Source organism: Octodon degus, unplaced genomic scaffold (assembly GCF_000260255.1).
Source record: "Octodon degus isolate 3935 unplaced genomic scaffold, OctDeg1.0 scaffold00167, whole genome shotgun sequence".
Classification (NCBI taxonomy): domain Eukaryota; kingdom Metazoa; phylum Chordata; class Mammalia; order Rodentia; family Octodontidae; genus Octodon; species Octodon degus.
Window position 1 is genome coordinate 1,459,890 of NW_004524743.1, and position 7,316 is coordinate 1,467,205.

The window sequence follows — 7,316 nt, forward strand, 5'->3', positions numbered from 1 at the left end:
TGGAATGCAGGAACAGCACAACTAAGTTGTCTCCTGTGGTTTACAAAACACCAACTGAAGTGCATGCTTTAAGGAACCAGTGGCTGTTGCACTTACCTGTTACAGCAATGGTGACTACAAAGCCTGCGGTGCCGGGCAAAATCTTTCCAATTCGCTTACAGAGAAAAAATTACAAAGTCTGATCCACGAGTTCTCAGCACAAGTCAGTCTCTGACTTTAGGAATTTCCATGAAACCTCTACAAAAGCTCCTATCTCCTGTAGTCACACCCCTTACAACTGCCAAAAGTCACCTGTGATGAGTGTAAGTCTACAGCTGAACTCAGTCAGGGGTCTCATGTAAAAAAGGGTGCTGGTAAGGAATATCACCCTAAAATTTAGAATGGAAGATATATCTGTAGAGAACCAAATATGACATTTTTGAACTCCCCTTTCTCTATTTCCTTCTACCATTTGGGGTAGAAGCTACTAATTGTACAATCTGCATGGCTGAGCTTCCCTGGGCTATCCAAGAGACAATTCCTTAAAAGAATTCAGATTCACTACAGATTCACTACAACCACTAGTCTCATAACTAGAGTACAATCTCAGAAAGCACTGCGCAGCCCGAGATATACTATCATCCAGGAAGAGGCAGCTTGCACAAGAATGAGATAAGCAAAACCCTTAAGGACATATGCCATGGAATGCTGTTATACTTTGAAACAATCAACTGGATGTGTATTTGCATTACGGGTACATGGTTGAAAGTGATGAAAACAGGAAATACAGAACAGTGCACCATTTATGTAAACTTAAAATACGTGCATATACATTCAATGAAAAAGATATACATTAAAAGTATTAAAATGTTTTCTACTAGGATGGATGTGATAATAAGTGAAAATACAACCACCTCTACCTGTACTAATTACAATATACTAGAGAAAGGGGCTAGGAATGTACCCCAGTAGGGAAGCATCCGCGTAGCACACATGCATGAGCCTGGAGCTTTGACCTCCAGCTTAGGTGGGATAGGGGACAGATGGGAGTAAGCCAAACTCGGGAGAAAAAACGAACAAGACTCAGTTCATAATCAGTCCTTTTCCAGATGCTAATCTTAACAAAAGTATTGGCTCCTTGCCCACCCCAATGTAAGAGGAAAATTAATGAATGGGCTGGGAAGATAGCTCAGTAGAATAAGCGCCTGCCTGGCAAGCACAGGGTCCTGAGTTCAATCCCCAGTACCACAAACAAAAAAAGATCGAACACACATTTATCATGAACTAGGTACTATTACCTCATCTGACCTTCCTAACCTATGTTGAGATAAATGCTATTATCCCCATTTACAGATGGGCAAACCACCACAAAGGTTAACTTCCCCAAGGTGCTAGTGCTGAAACTTGAAGTTAGTGTAAGATATACTGAGAAACATATGGAGACAAGAATGAGTCTGGAGGGCTGCTTTAGTGCGGCGGAGCAGCGGGGGAAGATGGCGGCCGCTGTGCCCCAGCGGGCGTGGACCGTGGAGCAGCTGCGCAGCGAGCAGCTGCCCAAGAAGGACATAATCAAGTTTCTGCAGGACCACGGTTCAGATTCGTTTCTTGCAGAGCATAAATTATTAGGAAACATTAAAAATGTAGCTAAGACAGCTAATAAGGATCATTTGGTTACAGCTTACAATCATCTTTTTGAAACTAAGCGTTTCAAAGGTACTGAAAGCATAAGTAAAGTGACTGATCAAGTGAAAAATGTGAAGCTCAATGAAGAAAAACCCAAGGAAACCAAGTCTGAAGAGATTCAAGATGAGGGTCCACCAAAATACACAAAATCTATTCTGAAAAAGGGAGATAAAACCAACTTTCCCAAAAAGGGAGACATTGTGCACTGCTGGTACACAGGGACGCTGCAGGATGGGACAGTTTTTGATACTAATATTCAAACAAGTTCAAAGAAGAAGAAAAATGCCAAGCCTTTAAGTTTTAAGGTTGGAGTTGGCAAAGTTATCAGAGGATGGGATGAAGCACTCTTGACTATGAGTAAAGGGGAAAAAGCTCGACTGGAGATTGAACCAGAATGGGCTTATGGAAAGAAAGGACAGCCTGATGCCAAAATTCCGCCAAATGCAAAACTCATTTTTGAAGTAGAATTAGTGGATATTGATTGAAACAGCAAGACTTAAGATCTGAAGACATCAACGTGATTAAAACTTGGCCTTGAAACTTAAGTAACTAGAACTTATTATTGTAAAGAATCAACTGGAAATTTCAGAGTTAAGTAAAACTTACTTGATCACATTTTTTGAGAAATGTAATCCCTTATAAATCCCTGAGTCTAAAGTATTTTACTATAGCTGTGTGAAAAACTGATTAAGGAAAACTGTATTTCCTTTTACCTCATGTTGTGAAACTGAAAAGTTCAATTAAAATATATCCACTGTCTTGAAAAAAAAAAAAAAGAATGAGTCTGGAGATCAAGAGGGTAGCCTAAAATATTAGGACACTACCATGGACACAGGTGGCTCAGGAATTAACGGTGCCCTTTTCCTCAGCATTGTACTCGGAAGATCAGTTATCATTACAAGAGAGAGAACAGTACTTCTTGATTGCTAGGTTACATCAAGATACTAGAATTCCCGAGTAATGGAACATAGGTTATGTGCAGGTACGTGAACCAGTTACCCTAACACTATACCTTTACTGGAAAGATATCGTGTATCAGTAGTGGACAGCCTAATGCACACTTGCCAGTGAGCTGTCAATGAAAGCTCTGAAAGTTGTCATTGCTATTTACACCCTCAAGGATGCTAAGAAATGTGATCAGCCCAAGAGGAAAAACTAAAAAAAAAAAAAAATTAACAAGTGTTCTCCAATAAATTGGACTCACAGAGCACTCAAAGTCAAGAAGCACTCACAGCTTACAAATGTGTAAATATCCTATTCCTATAATCATGAGCACAGGAGCCAAAAATATCCAGCCATCTGTGGAAAGCTCCTGACAAGAGGTTTGAAGTAGAAAAGAAGGAAAAAAAAGAACCCCAGGCAACATTATGAAGAGAAAAACACTTCACAGAAATAAAATTGTTTTCAGAGTTTATTATAAAGCTACAGTAGTTAAGGATAGACATTACTGAGTTTTTATTCTGAAGTACAATAATAGATCAAAGTATATAAGGTTCCTATTAAAACAGATTTAATGTATTTTCACAACAAAAAAATGTTGGTACAGATGCATACCTGTAATTTTTTTTTTTTTTTTTTTTTTTTTTTTTTTTTGCGGAACCGGGGATTGAACTCAGGCCCTTGCGCTTGCCAGGGAAGCGCTTATTCCACTGAGCCATCTCCCCAGCCCCAAAAACTTAATTTTTAATTCCTACCTTACACCAGTTAAAAAAAAAGCCAGGCATGGTGGTGCACGCCAGTCACCCCAGTACCCAGGAAGCTGAGGCAGGATTGCTGCAAGCCTGAGCTACATAGCGAGTTCAAGGCCAAAATAAATTATATAGCAAGACCCTGTGTCTCAAAAAAAAAGCCTAGGAAAAAAAACCCTCAAAATTAGACAAGGCAAAAATGGTGGCATATACCTATAATCTTAGCACTCTAGTATCTCAAAGTCGAGCCTAGTCTGGGCAATTAGCAGCTAGTGATACTGTCAAAATTTTTTAAAGGGGGGTGCTAGAGAAAAGTAGCTCACTAATAAGGTCCTGAGTAGGGCCCAAACATGAAGTTAAAATAAAATGTCCAGGAAATCTTCATTCATGAATTAAGGAGTCTTGACAGATCACAGACTATTAAAATTCTTAAGATTCTGAAAATAGGTAAGACATACTAGATTTACAGCACATGTAACTGACTTTTATCTATCCAGAATTGTAAAGAAACTCTACATATAAAAAGCAGGCAGGCCAGGAATTTAGCTCACTGACATCACATCCGCCTGGCAAACCATCTTTAGTTCTCACTGAAAAAAAAAAAAAAAAAGGCAATCCTGGCAATCCCGATTTTTAGTAAAGGGCCAGGGAGACAGCTCGGCGGCATAAACACCTGACTGGCAAGTGCAAGGTCCCAAGTTCACTCCTTGGTTTAAGAAAAAGTAAAAAATAAAATAAAATGCAAAGACTTTACAAAAGATACACAAACAACCTAACAAGTATGAGACAACGCTGGACCCTGGAATACAGAGCACAAAACAAAAAGTGGAACCTGAAATCTGGATATTAAAGCAAAGTGACAATATGAACTTTTTAATTTAGAAAAATTCACCAGTCATGTTCTAAGCATAGTACTGAAACACAAGAAACTGGGAGCAGCACGTATGGAAACAGTTACTCGTACAACTTTCCTGAAATTTAAAGTTTCAAAAGTTTTTATTTTTGTAAGTACATTATCACAGTAAATTCTGCAAAGGTTGCTGTGAAGCAGGTGATACTAAACTACTACTGAGGGGAGAAATGGTACAACCACATTAAAAGATTTGGGAATTTCTTTAAAAACATTATCAGCCAATTTATTTCCTCAAAAGAAAATATATACACACCTTATACAACAGTCAGCAATTTTAATAACCCAGATATCCACCAGAATTGTGCATTTTATACAATTTTATTTAGCAATATAAAAATAACCAATGCACTCAAACTACATGGACAAATCTCAAAACAGCTGAAAAGCAGCCAGACAAGGTATGATACAGTTTCTCTCTTGGGTATCAGGACAAAACTGGGGGTCTCACACGTGTCAAGCAGGGACTGTGCCACTGAGCTAAATCCTCAGTCCAGTTTCTTTCATAAATGAAAAGCCCAATATTAAAAGTGCAAAATAAAGAGAGCAGCAGGAAATAGCGACTGCTCTTTGGCATATGGGGAGGGAAGCAAGATGGCAAGGGGAGATTTTGAGGGGACTGAAGTGTTTTGTATCCATGTTCCAAGTCTCTTTGAGAAATGTGATCATGCACTAGAGATATATAAATATACATAAATACATAAACGTTGGTCTAACATATGCTGGGAAGGGGTTTGAAAAAAGAAATTTAAAAATCTGATGTGTATTTACAACTTCCCAGTATGTTAACCATTATGTACTACAGGCATGTACCAATAAATATTTTTTTAAAGTATAAAATACTTTCCAATAGAAGCAAAGTCAGTATTGCTTTTCTGTGAGTTGGAACGGGTGGGTTACGACCAGGAAAGAGCACACAACACTCTCGATAAGAGTATTGGTATCTGGACGTACCCTTTTCAAGAAGGTATAATTGAGATCTGAGCATTCTGCCACAATGACACATTACATGTAACGGCTTAAAACATGAGCCATTATTCCTCAGGCAAACACAAATTAAACCACATGGAACCCATCAGAATGGCTAAGCTATTTGTTGAAGTGAGGAGTATGAGGTAACCTGAGCTTTTTTTTTTTTTTAGAACTGGGGGTTGAACTCAAGACCCTTGTGCTTTCTGAGGCAAGCACTTACTGTACTGAGCTATCTCCCTGGCCCCAGAACTTCTACTGCTACTTGGTAATAAATTACTTTGGATAAAATGTATGGCAATTTCCTTTACAACTCTCCCCCTTGGCCAGTTTCAACTTTTATCAGTATATACACATATGTACACACCGCATGTACAAAGCCTAATTTAACAACACTCATGGCAAATTAGCAATAGCCCAACTCAAAGCCCAGGTTGCCATGAGTAATCACAGTAAACCAATAAAACATTAATATACCCATACTGCATATTTTAAAAATCTGAGCCTAGAGCAGTGATGCACCCCTTTTAATCCCAACATTCTGGGAGTGCCAAGGAATAACCCCAAGTTTTGAGGAGAACATAGGCAATTTATGGAGACGTGTTCTCAAAACTTAAGAGGCTTAGGGCTCAGCTCAATGCAAATGAACTTTAATAACCAGTACCAAAATAAGTTTAAAATCTTTCTTAAAACTTTTAGGCCAGGGCTGGTGGCACATGCCTATAATTCCGGCACTTAAGAGGCCAAGCTGACTGAGGCAGGAATGCCAAAATTTGGAGACCAACCTACAGTGAGACCAAGAGCTCTACATGTCCCAATGTTCCAGGACATGTAAAGTACACCTATGAAAATTAGAAAAAACGCAGTTTCTGTAGGATAAAGGCAGAAACTGTCAGGGAAGGACCAAAAAGCAACTTTTTGGGAGGTAAAAGATTGCCATTTTATATAGTACATATATTTATTTTTCACATTTCAGATTTAAATTCTACCTTAAAACACTACTAGCCAAAAAAATAATACTAGCCAGGCATGATAGTATATGCCTGCATCCCAGCCGTGGCTGTGAACGTAAGGCCAGCCTGGCCTACATAGGAAGTTCAAGGCAGCCTGAACTATGTCTCATTAAAAAAAACCTAAAAGTAAACACAAAAATTTCCTATTACTAACTTTCTATTGATAAAGATTTGACAGGGTAGAGCTAAAGAGTGGCACATGTCTGCAATCTCAGCACCTTGGCAGCTGAGGTAGAAGGATGAAGTTCCAGGGCAGCCTGAGACTAATGGAGTGTTTCACTCACAACAAAAATAGCACTGATGGGGGGTTGTTTCCTCTATAATATGGAGCTGAGGCAATTTCAGAAATGACAATATTTGGGACTTTCGATCATCTTTATGGTTAACTACACTTATTTCCCATCGACTTCTCTGTAACTGGCTTCACAACCCAAAAGGGTAGTTTAAGATGCCAATAATCAAATGCATATTTAATGTCAGGCAAAAAAGACAGAAACCTGCAAACAGCCACATCATATGCTGTTTGATGAAAAGACTTTGGTCTGAAGCGTGATTTCTCTTGCTACCTTTTTCCTCTAGGATGTAAACAGGAAACAAGAGGTAAAAGCACTACCAGAGGTTCTTAGTATTAGCCCCTACTTCGCTCCCCATTTAGTTTTTAGGTTGAGAATTAAAATATCAACAAATGACTTTAATGTACACTTAAGTTTACAGCCCAATAAAGGAAACAGGCTGACACAATGACTCTAGATGTCCCCTTAAAATTTAGCAAATATCAACTTCATTAAACTAATGATTGGGGGAAGAGACTTGAGAAAACCCTAAATAAATTGCTAATTTCATTTTTTTTTAATTTCTAATTTCAAAAAGTTTTTTTTAAAAAAAAGCCCACTGCCACAAAAAGCTGTGTTAAAGTTTTATTAAATTTCAATACAAAAACATTCCAAAAAGTAATCTATAGTCTAAGAGTTCTATGTCAAACAAGACATTTTATCATTCCATTTCTTTACAGCCAGTATAAAGCCAAATGAGTCAACTTATTCTTTTCTCAATGGGAGCAAAATTAAGCCTGCT

At 38.3% G+C, this 7,316-nt stretch overlaps 1 pseudogene; it reads left to right on the plus strand.

The window, feature by feature from the left end:
- The first annotated feature begins 1,444 nt into the window (after positions 1-1,444).
- Positions 1,445-2,270, plus strand: LOC101581750 (annotated as a pseudogene).
- The last annotated feature ends 5,046 nt before the right edge of the window (positions 2,271-7,316 follow it).